At 49.1% G+C, this 18,205-nt stretch overlaps 1 protein-coding gene across 1 annotated transcript in view; it reads right to left on the bottom strand.

Moving 5' to 3' along the window:
* Positions 1-18,205, bottom strand: part of HPCAL1 (hippocalcin like 1) — a 112,170-nt gene that overhangs the window by 18,496 nt on the left and 75,469 nt on the right. The window contains exon 2 of the mRNA XM_029232661.1: positions 14,073-14,159. The gene's annotated coding sequence lies outside the window, so the exon portion shown is untranslated. The remainder of the gene's footprint in view (positions 1-14,072; positions 14,160-18,205) is intronic.

An 18,205-nucleotide genomic window follows, 5' to 3' on the forward strand; every position in this document is an offset into this window, starting at 1 on the left:
TTTGACAAATTTAAGCATCAGACAAATATACGGGGGTTATATCACAGCTTTTATGATAAACGACATGCGCGATGCACTTGATGAGCTCAATCACAGCATCAGACAGAGCCAGGCTGGGAGGCTGCAGGCTGCAGGCGGTCCCGCACTCTCCAGCCGACCCTCTCCCTTGCATGCCCGACACAGTGGTATTAAACCCTGGGCCACACACCCGGGTGGGCAGAGGGCCTGGGATCCCGGCGGCTCAGTACATCCAGCGGGGGCAGGGCCAGTGAAAATCCAACTCCTGCTTTTCAAGGAGAAAGTGAGGGAAAAGGATGGGAGGAGCCCAGTCCCTCAACAGCGGCAGAGCCTTGGGCTCACACTGCCCAAGGCAAGTCCGGCTCCAGCCTGAGGCCCCGGGGATCAGCGCGACGCGGACACCACGAACCCCCATCCCGAGGAGGTGAAGGGCTCTCTCCAACAGCAAGGTGTCTCCTGGGGCTTCTAACTGGTTCAGGTCCACTTGAACGGGCACGAGGATCCTGCTTACCACGGGACAGGCTCCCTGAAGGACAGGGAAGGAGATACTGAAGGAGAATAAGCCCAGAGCAACCCCTGCGCTCCCGGGAGGCCGGCAGCTCAGATCTGTGCTGGACAGAGCAGCCCTTGGTGGGCCTGTGACACACCTGTGCACACACACACCATACTGCACACACCACATACACCTCACACACACACACACACCCCCCACACAATACCCATAGACACACCATCCATATACACCACACACATCACACACACACCACAACATGCCACGTATCACGCCCTACGCACATCACACACACACCATACCCATCCCACACACAGCACGCCCCTTTCCTCCACACTGGGGTGGTCCCCACCACTGACTGTCTGAAAGCCTCAGTCTGTTCTCTGGCTCCTGGTACTGGGACGGAAATCAGACTCAGGTCTGGTGGTGGAGCTGGCGGTGCTCTCGGGGTGAAGGCCTTTCCTACACGACAGAGTATGGAATGAGTGGGATTTCACTCCTGGGAATTCAATTATCTCAGAGAAAACAGTATGGGCTGTGCTTATCCTTCCTGCACTCGTGCCGCCTCTATTTTATACACCAACTAAACTCGCAGATACTTTATGCACCAGCAGGACCTGAAGACAGGACACGTGAGCCGTGCCGGAGCCGGGCTCTGCAGGGGCAGAGGGGCGAGTGGGCCTCCAAGCTGCCATCCGGGGAACGTCCACCCAGTGGAGAAGGGTCAGAACAGCATTCCAGGGGAAGTCAGCGTTCGAGGCGGCGTGAGGGTGTGAACACGTGCGGTGTGGCTGCCGGGGAGATGGGCGGGGAGCCCAGGCCGCATCTCCACTTCAAACACTCACAGACCCGAGCTTCTGGGGAGACCATCACCACCAGCAAGTACCCATCCAGGCTGCACAGCTGGGCCTGCTACCTCCCCAGGCACCTTCCTGGGCGATGACTGGCCTAGCAACACAACAGTAGCGAACAACGTAGAGCAGCGTGGAGCGATACAGAGCAGTAGAGGGCACTGAGGAACAAAAGGACAAATGCAGGCTGGGGAGGGGAGAGGCAGCTGGGGAAGGAAGGAAAAGGCACCATCAAACGCTAGGAATTCTGACGAATTACAAATCTGAACTGCGCTTTGGGTAAAGTCTGAGTCAAAAAATACCTGAAAAAATACCCTTTTTCAGGCAAAGGGTAAGGATTGGAATGGCAGAGAGCTGTGAGGTAGATGACGGACATTTGCAGTGAGCAGAAGGAATCAGGTGTTATTAGCACAGCCACCGACGTTCCCCCCTCAGGGCAGACTCGGGAGGCCTGGGCGAGCTTGGGTAAGTCACAGGTCTCACGGCTTTACTTTCCTCATCTAAAAAATATGAGTTTGGACAATGTGGCCCCCAGGCACGTCCCACTCTAAAAAACGTCTTGGAGTCTATCCCCAGTGGAGGCCTCCACAGCACTGGAGGCCTCCACAGCACTGGAGAAGTTGGCCCACATGGCTGGAGTGTGTGTCCCTCTCCCCGGGATCCCTGGGAAAAGACCCGTTCCCTTTTTTCCCAGCAGGTGGTAGAAAGCTAATTTCTACCAGGTTCCTGCCTGAGTGATGACTCAATTCTCAATCCATGGGCCCTAAACTAACCCTTTCCAAATTTTGAATTCCTGTGCCCCAAATGAATGAGGTTTGGTCACATTCTGTGATGTCTTGGGTAGAAACAGAAGAAATGTCATTATAAACATTAGACTTGAGGTGTTTTCAAGAACCACTTGGCCCCCCTGGGGTTTTGTGCCGGTTGACACAGGGCTCCGACCTCAGGGCAAGGTCCACTCTGCAAGGTGCTGCCCACGGCAGAGCCCCTGGAGGGGTGGCTTCCGCCGAACGCTGCCTGGCTTCACTCAAGTGCGCTTCAGCACACCAATCCCCATTTTTTGTGTGTGTTTTTTGAAACTTGGAAGAAAACTTCCAGTGAATCATCTCATCTGCTATTTGATTCATGTTTAATGTCTTTGGAGAGAAATAAAAACAGTAAGTCATTCTTCCTAAAAGTGGCACCAGCCTGGCCAGGACACACAAATGGTGAGGTGCCAGCTGCCCCTTGGTGGGCCCAGGGCTACGGTCTTGAGCTGTCATCAGAGACTGTATTTATAATCAGAGTGAAGACAGCTCACAAATGTTGCCCTTTGCCATTTTTATTCTTTAAATCACAGCACCAGAAGCCGTAGATTCTGCAGGGAGAGCTGGGGCCAAAACACAAACTCACACAGAAAGTGTCAATCAACACAGATTAACTGAGCACCTACTGAGTGGGAACCATTGGGATACACAAAAGTACAAGGTGCCCCCAAAGCTCCTCCAGTCTAGCTGGGAAGGAAGGAAGACATGGAAGGCGTGAATTCCTCCTTCCTTTTCTACTCCGAGTTAGTTCCTACTCTAGCCTAACTCTGAGACAGCACGGTGCTGGAGGTGTGTGGGGAGGGAGGGAGGCAGCGGAAGGGGTGCAGAAGGGGGAGGGAAGGAAGGTGGCATTCCAGCCCAGGGCCCAGGGGTCCCTCCTTGACCCTTTTCCCCAAAGACATAGAGCTGAGTTCCAGTTACTCAGGGCGCGGCTAGGAATAATCCACAGCCAATTAGCACAGTACCTCACACACACACACACACACACACACACACACACACACACACACACGATGGATGCGTAATTGGTGAGAGGAAGCAAGGAAGAAGAAGAGATGGCCGGCGACGGGGGCGCCCCTGGCAGCAGCCCCAGCTCCTCCGCAGGCCCAGCAGTTCAGCGCATCTGTAGCCGCGGAGCGCTGTCCAGCGTGCCCGAGAGCCCGCCTTCCTGGCCCTCCAGGTATCGGAATTGTCCATGAGAGGCCGTCTGACACAGATGTTCTGCGACATCAGTGGAAGAGCCTGTTTCCTGGAGACCCTCTGAGGTCCTAGGAACAGCCACCAGAGGAAGCAGCGTGGGCTCGACGGGAGAGGTGGGCGACAGAGGGGGAAGAGCCGAGTGGGCTCAGACCTGGCTCAGGGGCCCCGCCAGTGGCCAGCAGGCAGCGAGACCTCGGGGACATTGCTTGATCCTTCGTCTGTTCATTATGAAGCCTCCCTCTCTGTCCCGCCCCTTGGGCGCTGAGCAAAGACTGACCGGCAGGTGCCCTTCCTTTTACCCCTGCCTTTCTTCTCATGCAGAAACCTACCCAGAGCAGAAGCTCAGGGATGCCGAAGACAGCGATTCCCTTGCCTGGGGCTGGCCGTCCTGCAGACAGGCCAGGACAATGGCCCCCACCCCTCCATTGATTGCGCAGTGGATGAAAACGCTGAGCCAAGTGGTACGTACCACATGTGTGCGTGTGTGTGTGCACGTGTGAGCACACGTTTGCCCACGACGCTCGTCGTGCAGGACCTGCCCCTGCGGTTGAGGGTTGAAGGAGACGCCCATAGGAAGTGATATTACCAAGTCATCGCTAGTTACTCTAAAAATAACCATCAACGTACAAGCTAGGAAGGATTTCCCTTTCCCGGTGCCCCGCCTCAAAACCACAGCAGTTTCCATTCTGCCGGCCACTTCCGGACGGCAGGTGGACAGCACCCAGAGGAGAGGTTAGCCCGGGGTCATGTTTCTCCTGGCCCCTGCAGAACCCCTGGTCTCCATGTCCCTGTTCATCTACCATCTTACACAGCCATGGTTAAATCTCTATGAGCAACTATTATCTTTGAACTGTGTGCAGAGGTCCACCATGCAGTGCGATTTCGGCTGCACTGAGATGCTTCTCCTTGTTGGATTATGGTTGCGAGTGTCCCACTCCTCAGGCATGATCTACACCCTCCCACCTGTCCAGCTCATCTCCTAGCCTCCCACTTGTTCATCCCCTCCAGTGACACTGATGTCTTTGCCGCTCCTGAACACCTCAGACACGCTACTGCCACAGGCCCTTTGCACTGGCTCTTCCTCTGATATCAAATTGCTCCCTCGCCTCCATCAGGTCTTGGCTCAGGGCACTTCTCAGTGAAGCCTTCTGTAAGTCCTCTGTCCAAAACTGAAGCCGCAACAAACATTCTTATCCCTTTGCCTACTTTATTTTTTCTCTTTATTTTACTGAATTGTCTCTCTCCCCCCAACTAGAATACAGAGTCCCTGGGGCCAGGTTTTATTCTAGTTGGTTCTCCATGGGAAGTCCAGAGCCTGGAAGCTCTAGTGTGTGTGATCGGTACATGTTTGTCGAGGGAATGAATGCATGATTGCTGGGGGTGGAGGCTGGGACCCGCAGCCATAGCACGCAGGTGCCTCTTCTCCAGTGCCTGGAGCAGGTGGGCCGAGATGGAGGATGCAGGGGACACACTGGCTTGTCCATCACCAAAGGCAGAGGGAAGAGAGAAGGGGTCCCCCATTTCCCATCACTGACCCAGCACATCCTGACCAAGGATGTTCCTGTACCAGAGGTGCCATCTGCCCCCCAGAGCTTCTGATCTCGTGGTGGTAGGGGTGGAGGGGTTACTGAATATTTGCCATGTGTGCACTGAAATACCCGGGGTCCTGGGATGGGAAGAGACACCACAGACCAGCTCCTCTGCCCCCTTTGGACCCCTGCGTCTGCTTCAGCTCCCGACGCCTCGCTACTAGCCTCAGCAGGACTCAACCTAGCCAGGCACCACCCTCACCCCGTGCACCGGTGCCCACCCGCCAGCCTCCAGCTGGGCATCTGTACGCAGGTGATGTCCAGGCAAGGAGACCCAGACCCAGCTCCAACAGGGCTGGTGAAAGGAGACTGGACTAATGAAAGCAGCACCTTCCACATGAAGCTGTGTCTGTTTTCTTTGGGGAGAAAAGCCCAGAGACCCACTCACTAATCTGTCTCCTGAGGCAGGGGCCCCGCCTGGGTCTCTTGTTCCACCCCAGTGAATGCTTTCACTGGGTGAACAGGGAAGATGAGAGAAGGAAGGATGGGGCAGTGGGAGTAACACCCCTCCGTCAGGAAGTCCACACCCCAGTGTCCAAACAAGAGAGGCAGGAAAGCCCCACCCACGGGATGCCAGGAGGAGAGAGTGCTCGGCTGGTGCCGCGGCATCTGTGCCGGCATGAAAAAAGCTGCACCCGGGGTCTGCGGGGGCCTGTGGGTCTGAGCTGCCAGCTCACATCTGGTGGGAGCCCCCAGATGGAACCGGCAACCTGGCATCTGCCCTCAGACACACTGGTCGTCATGCCAGGCACCCAGCGACCTCGGAAATTAAGGTGGTGACACTTCAGCAGGCTTGGGGTCCAGATCTTAGCCTCATAGCCGAGCGCTAAAGGTGATGCCTTCTGGGTGGGAAGATGAGAATTACAAAGGGGCACCCTCTGCTTCTGAGGGCGAGAAAATTCCAGACGTCCCGGGAGGGCTCTGAGGCTGGCTCTCCTGGGCTGGGCATGGCCAGGCAGGGCTGAGCCTCCAACAGCCGCTGCCCCAAGCCCTCCCCCGACTTGGGGAACAGAGCCCACATCCCTGGCCTCCGTGGGCGCTCACAGCACTGGGGGCGGGCAGGGCAGGGCTGAGGACTTAGAGCAGTCACTGTAGTAACTACTGGGCACCTGGGTGGGAAGGCGGAGGAGCTAAGGGGCCCCCGAGCCTCCTTCTCACCCCAGCGGCACCGGCCCCAGCACCGCACTGGACACTATTCTTAGCTCTAATCTCGTAACCACCCCAGGGAGGGAGGTGTGATTAACCAGCTTATGGGTGAGACTGGGGGGAGGCTAAGTGGCCTAGAGGGATCCGGGTGCACAGATCCAAGTCAAAGGCCTTTGTCCCACCCACCGACTGGTTCCTTCCTTCGGGACAGGACTGAACACTCAGCTCGAGAAGAGCAACACAGCCGAGCGGCTGGCTTCTCAGCGCCGCAGCCAGCTGGCTCAGTGCAGCCCGCAGGGCAATAGGGATCACAAGGGAGCAGTACAGAGTGCCTCTGGGCACAGGTGACAGGCACCGGCTCTGCCCAGGGTCAGGAAGGCCTGGGAAGGGATGGGATGTGTGAAACAGATACAAGGGGAAAGGTGGTGCAGGCAGAGGGCAAGGCCGAGCAAAGGCCCAGGGGCTGGATGCCACCTTCAGACCCTGCAGGTGACCTGCGTTCACAGAGCCTCCCTCACACCCAAAGCTTGACATGAGGCCTGGAGGGTAGCGGATTCAAACAGATGAAGGGCTCACAGGTCATGCTAATTACCTTGCACTTTGCCCCTTGTCTGACAGAAGAGCAGGCGGGGTTCAGTGCTCCAGGTTTGGGGTTCGAACCCGGTTAGGGCCTCGCCATGCAGGAGGACAGGAGGCTGGGGGGCCTCTGGGCGAGGAAGAGATTCCTGTGATCAGTCTGGGGAGACGGGAAGGGCATCAAAGCAGGGGGCTGGAGAGAGACGACTGGGAAGAGGGAGGTGGGTGGGAAAAGGGGGCGTCTGAACCCAAGCTGTCAGAGGTAAACGATGCGGCTGGGGTCCCGGTGTGGCCATGGGAGGGGCTGCGTAGACAGGGCGAGCAGGGAGGGTAGGCTCAGCACTGGGACCCTGTGCCTCTGGGAGGATGGGGTCTGCGTAGAGGATGACAGGAGATGTGGGGGGAGAGGGAAGAGCTCAGTGGCAAGAGCATCAGCGACCAGGGGCCCCTTCTTAGCTAGAGGAGGGAGGACTCTATGCCCATTTCCCACTCTGTCATCAGGGGTGACAGCTGGAGCCAGCTGCAGGGTGCTGCGTCCTTGCACACCATGGTCTGGGGATGGAGCAAAGTCAATTCACCTGGGAGAGAGGCACCAAGCGTCCTGTGGGACGTGGGCTGGGAGCACCGAGGGCCCCGACCACACTCACCCTGCCCTGCTCGGGAGTGTCCTCTTCAAAGTCTGCCCCTTGCCCTCAGGGAGGCGCGGGAGAGGAGTGGAGGGCGATTGCGCCACCCACTCAGGCACTGGGAGGCTGCTGAGCTCCCAGGGCGATCCCCCGCCCTCCAAACCCCCCCTCCAGGCCACATGGGCCCTCAGGGGCACAGGAGGGAGGCCGGGGAGATCAGGAGAGGCAGGCGGGAGGGGCCCTCCAGGACCCCAGACCGGAGGAGCAGGAGAGGAGAGGAGGGAGTTTGCCCCGCCCACTCGAGCCCAGGAAGCCTGCTGCGCCCCCAGGTGAGGTCCTCTGCCCTCTGAGACCGGGGTTGGGGGCTCGCCTGGGCCCCTTCTGTTCCTTGAGCCTAAGCCCCACCCCGCACAGCCCCCAGGGCCTTTTCCAGCCCTGGGGGTCCTAAGCATTGGCCCCGCCCACCCCCTCAAACCTCACCCTTGCTTAGACCCCGCCCTCCACAGCCAAGGCCTTTCCATCCACCCCCCCTCTATTTTACTACTGTGGTACTGATGTACCTTCTGGTTGTTGATTCATCTATATTTTTATTTTTACATTCTTTCTAACATATCCGTTAGTTTCCTAGTCTAATTTTATTTTTTACTTTGTTATTTTCCTCTCTTTTTTTTTTTTTTTTGCCACCCCATGCAGCTTGCGGGATCTTGATTCGCAAGCCCAGGGTTGGGGGGAAGCTCCTGATGTGGGAGCTCCAAGTCCAAACCACTGGACTAACAGAGAACCTCAGACCCCAGGGAATATTCATTGGAGTGAGGTCTCACAGAGTTCCTCACCTCAGCACCAAGACCCAGCTCTACCCAACAGCCTACAAACCCCAGTGTTGGAAGCCTCAGGCCAAACAACCAGTAAGACAGGAACACGATCCCACTCATAAAAAGAAAGAAAAATGAGACAGCAAAAAAATATGTCACAGATGAAGGAGCAAGGTAAAAACCTACAAGACCAAATAAACGAAGAGGAAATAGGCAATCTACCTGAAAAAGAATTCAGAGTAACGATAGTAAAGATGATCCAGAATCTCGGAAACAGAATGGAAGCACAGATTGATAAACTACAAGAAATGTTTAACAAAGATCTAGAATAACTAAAGAACAAACAAACGGAGATGAACAACACAATAACTGAAATGAAAAATACACTAGAAGGAATCAATAACAGAATAACTGAGGCAGAAGAATGGATAACTGAGCTGGAAGACAAAATGGTGGAAATAACTGCCGAGGAGCAGAATAAAGAAAAAAGAATGAAAAGAATTGAAGACAACCTCAGAGACCTCTGGGACAACACTAAATGCACCAACATTCGAATTATAGGGGTCCCAGAGGAAGAAGAGAAAAAGAAACGGTCTGATAAAATATTTGAAGAGATTATAGTGGAAAAATTCCCTAACATGGGAAAGGAAGTAGTCACCCAAGTCCAGGAAGCACAGAGAGTTCCATACAGGATAAACCCTAGGAAAAACATACCAAGACACATATTAATCAAACTAAGAAAAATTAAATTCAAAGAAAAATATTAAAGCAGCAAGGGAAAAACAAAAAATAACACACAAAGGAATCCCCATACGGTTATCAGCTGATTTTTCAGTGGAAACTCTGCAGGCCAGAAGGGGGTGGCAGGATATACTTAAAGTGATGAAAGAGAAAAACCTACAACCAGGATTACTCTACCCAGCAAGGATCTCATTCAGATTCAATGGAAAAGTCAAAAGCTTTTCAGACAAACAAAAGCTAAGAGAATTCACATCACCAAACCAGTTTTACAACAAATGCTAAAGAAACTTCTCTAAGTGGGAAACACAACAGAAGAAAAAGACCCACAGAAACAAACCCAAAGCAATTAAGAAAATGGTAATAGGAACATCCATATCGATAATAACCTTGAATGTAAATGGATTAAATGTCCCAACCAAAAGACACAGGCTGGCTGAATGGATACAAAAACAAGACCCATATATATGCTGTCTACAAGAGACACACTTCAGACCTAGGGACACATACAGCCTGAAAGTGAAGGGATGGAAAAAGATATTCCACGCAAATGGAAATCAAAAGAAAGCTAGAGTAGCAATACTTGTATCAGATAAAATAGACTTTAAAATAGACTGTTACAAGAGATAAGGAGGGACACTACATAATGATCAAAGGATCAATCCAAGAAGAAGATATAAAAATTATAAATGTTTATGCACCCAACATAGGAGCACCCCAATACATAAGGCAAATGTTAACAACCACGAAAGAAGAAATCGACACTGCACTTACACCAACGGACAGATCATCCAAACAGAAAATAAATAAGGAAACACAAGCTTTAAATGACACAAAAGACCAGATAGATTTAATTGAAATTTATAGAACATTCCACCCAAAAGTGGCAGAATACACTTTCTTCTCAAGTGCACATGGAACATTCTCCAGGATAGATCACATCTTGGGTCACAAATCAAGCCTCTGAAAATTTAAGAAAACTGAAATCATATCAAACATCTTTTCTGACCACAACGCTATGAGACTGGAAATCAATTAGAGGAAAAAAACTAAAAAACACAAATACATGGAAGCTAAACAGTGCGCTACTAAATAACCAAGAGATCACTGAAGAAATCAAAGAAGAAATAAAAAAATACATAAAAACAAATGACAATGAAACCACGACGACCCAAAACCTATGGGACACAGCAAAAGCAGTTCTAAGAGGGAAGTTTATAGCAATTCAACCTCACCTCAAGAACCAAGAAAAATCTCAAATAAACAATCTAACCTTACACTGAAAACAATTAAAGAAAGAAGAACAGAGAAAACCTAAAGTCAGTAGAAGGAAAGAAATCATAAAGATCAGAACAGAAATAAAAGAAATAGAAATGAAGAAAACAATAGCAAAGATCAATAAAACTGAAAGCTGGTTCTTTGAGAAGACAAACAAAACTGATAAACCCTTAGCCAGATTCATCAAGAAAAAAAGGGAGAGGATGCAAATCAATAAAATTAGAAATGAAAAAGGAGAAATCACAACTGACACTGCAGGAATACAAAGGATTATAAGAGACTACTACAAACAACAATATGCCAATAAAATGGACAACCATGAAGAAGTGGACAAATTCTTGGAAACGTACAAATTTCCAAGACTGAACCAGGAAGAATTAGAAAATATAAACAGACCTATCACAAGTAATGAAATTGAAACCATAATTAAAAATCTTCCAACGAACAAAAGTCCAGGACCAGATGGCTTCACAGGTGAATTCTATCAATCATTTAGAGAAGAGCTAACACCTATCCTTCTCAAATGCTTCCAAAAAAATTGCAGAGGGAGAAACACTCCTGTATTCATTCTACAAAGCCACCATCACCCTGATACCAAAACCAGAAAAAGATATCACAAAAAAAGGAAAATTATAGGCTAGTATCACTGATGAACATAGATGCAAAAATCCTGAACAGAATCAAACAGCATATTAAAAGGATCATACACTATGATCAAGTGGGATTTACCCCAGGTGTGCAAAGATTCTTCAATATTTGCAAATCAATCAATGTGATACACCACATTAACAAATTAAGGAATAAAAACCATATGATCATCTCAATAGATGCAGAAAAAGCTTTTGACAAAATTCAACACCAATTTATCATAAAAACTCTTAAGAAAATGGGCATAGAGGGAACCTACCTCAACATAATAAAGGCTATATATGACAAACCCACAGCAAGCATCATACTCAATGGTGGAAAACTGAAAGCATTTCCACTAGGATCAGGAACAAGACAAGGATGTCCACTCTCACCACTCTTATTCAACATAGTTTTGGAAGTCCTAGCCATGGGAATCAGAGAAGAAAAAGAAATAAAAGGAATACAAATTGGAAAAGAAGTAAAACTGTCACTATTTGCCAATGACATGATACTATACATAGAAAATCCTAAAGATGCCACCAGAAAACTACTAGAACTGATCAATGAATTTGGTAAGGCTGCAGGATACCAAATTAATGCACAGAAATCTCTGGCATTCCTATACACCAATAACGAAAAATCAGAAAGAGAAATTAAGGAAACACTCCCATTTACCACTGCAACAAAAAGAATAAAATACCTAGGAATAAACCTACCTAGGGAGACAAAAGACCTGTATGCAGAAAACTATAAGACACTGATGAAAGAAATTAAAGATGATACCAACAGATGGAGAGATATGCCATGTTCTTGGATTGGAAGAATCAATATTGTGAAAATGACTATACTACCCAAAGCAATCTACAGATTCAATGCAATCCCTATCAAACTACCAATGGCATTCTTCACAGAATTAGAACAAAAAATCTTACAATTCGTATGGAAACACAAAAGACCCCAAATAGCCAAAGCAATCTTGAGAAAGAAAAACAGAGCTGGAGGAATCAGGCTCCCTGACTTCAGACTATACTACAAAGCTTCAGTAATCAAGAAAGACAGTATGGTACTGGCACAAAAACAGAAATATAGATCAGTGGTACAGGATAGAATGCCCAGAGATAAACCCACGCACATATGGTCACCTAATTTACGACAAAGGATGTAAGAACGTACAATGGAGAGAAGACAGCCTCATCAATAAGTGGTGCTGGGAAAATTGGACAGCTACATGTAAAAGAATGATATTAGAACACTCCCTAACACCATACACAAAAATAAACTCCAAATGGATTAAAGACTTAAATGTAAGACCAGACACTATAAAACCTTTAGAAGAAAACATAGGAAAAACACTCTTTGACATAAACCACAGCAAGATCTTTTTTGAACCCCAGAAATAAAAACAAAAATAACCAAATGGGACTTAATTAAACTTAAAAGCTTTTGCACAGCAAAGGAAACCATAAACAAGACAAAAAGACAACCCTCAGAATGGGAGAAAATATTTGCAAATGAAGCAACAGACAAAGGATTAATCTCCAAAATATACAAATAGCTCATGGAGCTCAATATCAAAAAAACAAACAATCCAGTTAAAAAATGGGCGGAAGACCTAAGTAGACATTTCACCAAGGAAGACATACAGATGGCCAAGAGGCACATGAAAAGATGCTCAACATCACTAATTATTAGAGAAATGCAAATCAAAACTATAATGAGGTATCACCTCACGCCGGTCAGAATGGCCATTATCAAAAAAGCTAGAAACAATAAATGCTGGAAAGGGTGTGGTGAAAAGGGAACCCTCTTGCACTGTTGGTAGGAATGTAAATTGATACAACCACTATGGAAAACAGTATGGAGGTTCCTTAAAAAACTAAAAATAGAACTACCATATGACCCAGCAATCCCACTGCTGGGCACACTGAGAAAACCATAATTCAAAAAGAGACATGCACCACAAGGTTCATCGCAGCTCTATTTACAGTAGCCAGGACATGGAAGCAACCTAGATGTCCATCAACAGATGAATGGATGAAGAAGATGTGGCACATATATACAATGGAATATTACTCAGCCATAAAAAGGAACAAAATTGAGTTATTTGTAGTGAGGTGGATGGACCTAGAGTGAAGTAAGTGAGAAAGAAAAACAAATACCGTATGCTAACGCATATATATGGAATCTTAAAAAAAAAAAAATGTTACTGATGAACCTAGTTGCAGGGCAGAAATAAAGAGGTAGACATAGAGAACAGACTTGGTGACATGGGGTGGGAGGGCGAAGCTGAGGCGAAGTGAGAGTAGCATCGACATATATACGCTACCGAATGTAAAACAGTTGGCTGGTGGGAAGCAGCAGCATAGCACGGGGAGATCAGCTCGGTGCTTTGCGATGACCCAGAGGGGTGGGACAGGGAGGGTGGGAGGGAGGCTCAAGAGGGAGGGGATACAGGGACATGTGTGTGCATATGGCTGATTTGCTTTGTTGTGCAACAGAAACTAACACGGTATTGTGAAGCAATTATACTCCAGTAAAGATCTATTAAAAATAAATAAATAGGGCTTCCCTGGTGGTGCAGTGGTTGAGAGTCCGCCTGCCGATGCAGGGGACGCGGGTTCGTGCCCCAGTCCAGGAAGATCCCACATGCCGCGGTGCGGCTGGGCCCGTGAGCCATGGCCGCTGAGCCTGCGCATCCGGAGCCTGTGCTCCGCAACGGGAGACGCCACAGCAGTGAGAGGCCCGCATACCACAAAAAAATAATAAAATAAATAAATTTAAAAACTAGTTTAAAGAAAAAGTCTGCCCCTTATATTTCTTTTTTTCTTTTTTGGCCTTGCTGCATGGCTTGCAGGATCTTAGTTCCCTGACCAGGGATCAAACCCAGGCCCTCAGCAGTGAAAGTGCCGAGTCCTAACCACTGGACCGCCAGGGAATTCCCTGCCCCTTATATTCTGATTCACTAATTCTCCTCAATGGACGCATCCCACAACCAAAGCACCCAGGCCAAATGACTTACCCACAAAAACCCGGCCAATTTAGGACAAGAAACCTAGATTACTGTAGGACCTGGGTGGTTCTTTTTGTCTCCAGGCCTCAGTTTCCTGACCCATCTCATGGGAGTGCTGGGCAGGCTGTCCCCCCAAAGCCCGGTCTTCCCTGTTTGTTCCGCTGAGCTGGGTCAAGTCCGTGCACACCGGCACGTGGTCAGGATCCCATAGAGTGGTAGAGGCCCCTCAGCTCTCCATCCTCACCTGCCCCCAGGCCCGTCTGGTCTCCAGGAACACTTACCCAAGGCCAAGTGGAGACGGAGAGGGAGCAGGGATCAGAACCTCGGAGGCCGGTTCCACGTCCTGGCCCGGGCTGCTAGACCATGCCCTGCAAGAGAGGACAGACCAGTCATGTGGGGTGGGGACACCCCGGCTCAGAGCAACTGACTTTCTCCCCGGTCGGTTCTGTGCAATCTACGCACATTTCCCCGTTATCTTCTCGTAATACAAGGTTCTCTCCCTCCACAGCAATGATGATGGTTTATATGCACTCACTGGAGCGGTCCTGAGGACAGGAACAGAGTAGCTCACCCACCGGGAAAGCCCAGGCCCCCACAGCGTGAGGGCCCCCGGGGCTCCCCTTGCTGCTGCAGACTGAGGGGCTGCAGCTCCCCCGAACTGACTGTGAGCTCCACAAGGGCAGGGAGGCGGCGTCTTTGTTTCTGTGCAGCAGGCTCCTGGCCCAAAGCCTGTATGCAGCAGGTGCTCAATAAGTAATCCGTGTTTGACAAACGAGTGCCCCAAAATGCATCACACGGACATTACTGCAGGCAGAGTGCGCTTTGCTCAGAGTTGAAATTCGACCCTGCTTCACCAATACAGAGCTTCATATGCCAGTTACATTATTTAGACTCCCTGCTAGGATTCCAGACGTGGAGCAGAAAAGCCACACATCTTCCCACCAGAAATTCTCACTGGAGGTCACTTACAGATTTTATACATATACATACACACACATATATATCTATATGTAACATTTTTAATAGACTTTATTTTTTAGAGCAGTTTTATGTTCACGGCAAAACAGAGCAGAAAGCACAGAGATCCCACAGACCCCCTGTCCCCCAGACACAACTTTGCCCACCTTCAGCATCCCCTCCACACACCGGGGCATATGTGTTACAATCGGTGGACCTACAATGATACATATTATCACCCCAAATCCATAGTTCACATAAGAGTTCATTCTTGGTGTTTTACATTCTGTGGGTTTGGACAAATGTTTAATGTCCTGTATCCACCATTATAGTATCATACAGAGCAGTTTCACTGCCCTAAAATTCCTCTATGCGCGCCTCGTCTCATATTTTGAAAAGGCGCTTTCACGTCAATGATCTCAGCAAATTCATCTCACGACTCTGTGATCTCTGCTTTGACACTCAGGGAAATCAAGGTCCGGACAGGGTCAAGGGCCCTCCACAATCACCCTCGTGAAAACCAGTAACAAGAGTCAGTGGCAGAATGTGCTAGAAGCATTGTGTCTGGTGGTCATTTTATCATCCTAACAGCCTCCTAACAGCCCTGGCGGGGAAGGTCCATTCTAACCCCCGGTTTACAGAGGAGCAAACAGACTTGGGGACACTTGCCAAGGTCACACGTGGCTAAGTGGGACGCTCAAAATGCAAGTCCCTAAACCCACTTCTGCTCTTTCCAGATGCACTTGTTAGTTACAGGGGCTTATAGGAGGCATGAGAAGGCAGGGGGAAGGCACCGCCTCGGGTTAGGGGGGGCTTTTGCTTTCCCGGAGCTGGAGCAGGTGGGTCCCAGGGCTTCAGCCCTCCTGGGGGGACCCCGCCCTCCAGCCATACTGCACAATTAATACCTAGGGGCTTCGCCTGGCTGCAGGTCAGTCCGACATCCGGCCACAGAGGTCCCACCATTCCCAGCCTCATGGGGGCAGCCCTGCAGGAACATCGAGCTCAGGGATCAGCTCAGGGATGGATGAAAGCATCCCTAGTCCACATGGACACTGTCCTGTCTCACCAGACACACCCCAGCTCTCACGGGGCAAGCTCTGTGCAGTGGGGAGAGCAGAGAGGTGCGCCTGTGCTGAGCGGCCCTGTGATCTCTGTCATCCTTAGTTTCCCCATCTGTGACAAAGCGGAGGGGCTGGATCCCTGGGAGGCTGGGCCAGCTCTGACACCAGGCTTCCTAGCAGGAGGGGCCATCATTCCAGAGGCTTCTGGCTCCCAGGCTGCTTGGGAGCACTCCATTAACTCAAATTGCAAATTTCCTCCTGGCTCTATCGCTAAGCCACAGGGGCTACCCCGGCCACCAGCTTTCCTGTGACAGATAAAGATTACAGTCATTGCTCGAGATGGAATCGAGGAGCAGAAGTCATTATGCAGAAATAATTATGTTGAGTTATGTCTGGTTGCTCCTGATTTCTGCCTCACAATTGTCTTACAAATGGTCCTGCCTCTTCCTCTCCGGGACAGCAAACTGCGGAGGCCTGGGTGATTCAGACAGACCTCCTGGGCCCAATTGTACTGCTCCAAACTCCTCCTGCTGGGTGGGGCATCAGCATCGTAGGGCAAGGTTCTCTGTGACACCCTTTCCTTTCTCTGGGCACTTGGGACAGAGGAGAGGTAGAAGACAAAAGCCCTGGGGAGGGGGCACACTCACTGACTCACCCACATGCCCCACTGCATTGAACCCTCCTAGGAGGCCCTCTTCACCCATCACTTTCTCCTGGGGCCCTGCCTGACCTCTCAGCCCTTTGTTCACGTTAGGCCTAAGGCACCTCCCTCTCTTAGGTCTGGGGTCTCTGAGGAGTGACTCAGGCAGTGACTAGGATTGATTCATTCTTGTACTCCCAGCTCCTAGCACAGAGCAAGGCCTCGGGAGAACAGAGAGGGCTGTGTGGCTGGACTGCTTGGGCTCAAATCCTAGCTCTCCTATTCCCTAGCTGTGTGACCCTGGCCCATTATTTAACTTCTCTCTGCCTCAGTTTTCCAGGCTGTAAAATGGAGACGATAATAATCCGACCTAGTTCTCAAGCTCTTATAAAGATTAAATGAGCTAATGTACACACACACAAAAGACTTGCTCATAGGAAGAACGCACTAAATGTCAACCCTGACTAAAAGAGCAGAGAGGTCTTGAAAACATTCTTGTAAGACTCTAAGCCAACTAGAAAGACACAAACTATCGAAACTGACTCAAGAAGAAATATGTCTGAAATACCTATAACAAAGCAAAAGATTGAATTAATAATCAAAAAATTACTCACAAAGAAAAGCCCAGATGGTTTCACTGCTGAGTTCTGTAAACACTTAAAGAATTAATAACAATTCTTCACAAACTCTTCCAAAAAATAGAAGAGGAGGGAACACTTCCCAACTGGTTCTATGAGGCTAGTACTACCCTGATACCAAAACCAGATAAAGTCTTCACAAGCGAAGAAAGCTACAGACCAATGTCCTAATGGGCATGGATGAAAAGAAAAACAAACCAACCCTCAACAAAATACTAGCAGACCAAATCCAGCAACATAAAGGATAAAAAGAATTATACATCACACCAAGTGGGATTTATCTCAGGAATGCAAGGTTGGTTTACCATTTGAAAATCAATTAATGTAGTATATCATACAATAAAATAAAAAGCAAAATCACATGCTCGTCTCAATTGATGCAGAAAAAGCATTTGACAAATCCAACATCCCTTCATGATAAAAACACTCAAACTAGGCATAGAAGGAAACTTCTTCAGTCTGACAAAGGGTAGTTGTGAAAAACTCACAGCCAACATCATACTTAAAGGTGAAAAGACCAGATGCTTTTTCCCTAAGATCAGGAATGAGACAAGGATGCCCACTCTTGCCACTTCTATTCAACATTATACTAGAGGTTCTAACCAGGACAACTAAGCAAGAAAAAGAATACAAGCCATCTGAATTGGAAAGAAGAAGTGTAATTATTTCTATTTGCAGATGACATGATCTTATACATAGAAAATCCTAAGGAATCCACACACAAAAAAAACCCACCTAAATAGAATTAATAACATAAGTTAAGCAAGGTTGCTGGATACAAGATCAACATACAAAAATTAATTGTATTTCTGTACACTTGCGATGAAAAATCCGAACACGAAATTAAGAAAACAATTCCATTAGCAATAGCAACACATATAGTTGTAAATGTACTAAAAACCATTGCGCTGTATACTTCCTAAGCGTGAATTGTATGGAACGTGGATTCTACCTCAATAAAGCTGTTTTGAAAAAAACAGAATCCAGGCCAGCGCTCTTGTACTTCTCTACCTCAGAGGACAGAACGGCAAAGGCGCAGGGAGACAAACTACAGGGCTTCCCAGTGCTACAGCCCTGGGACCCAACGGAGCTCAGAGCTCGTCAATGTGGCCGACCTT

Source organism: Monodon monoceros, unplaced genomic scaffold (assembly GCF_005190385.1).
Source record: "Monodon monoceros isolate NGI ecotype Baffin Bay Population unplaced genomic scaffold, NGI_Narwhal_1 Super_Scaffold_19, whole genome shotgun sequence".
NCBI classification, from domain to species: Eukaryota; Metazoa; Chordata; class Mammalia; order Artiodactyla; family Monodontidae; genus Monodon; species Monodon monoceros.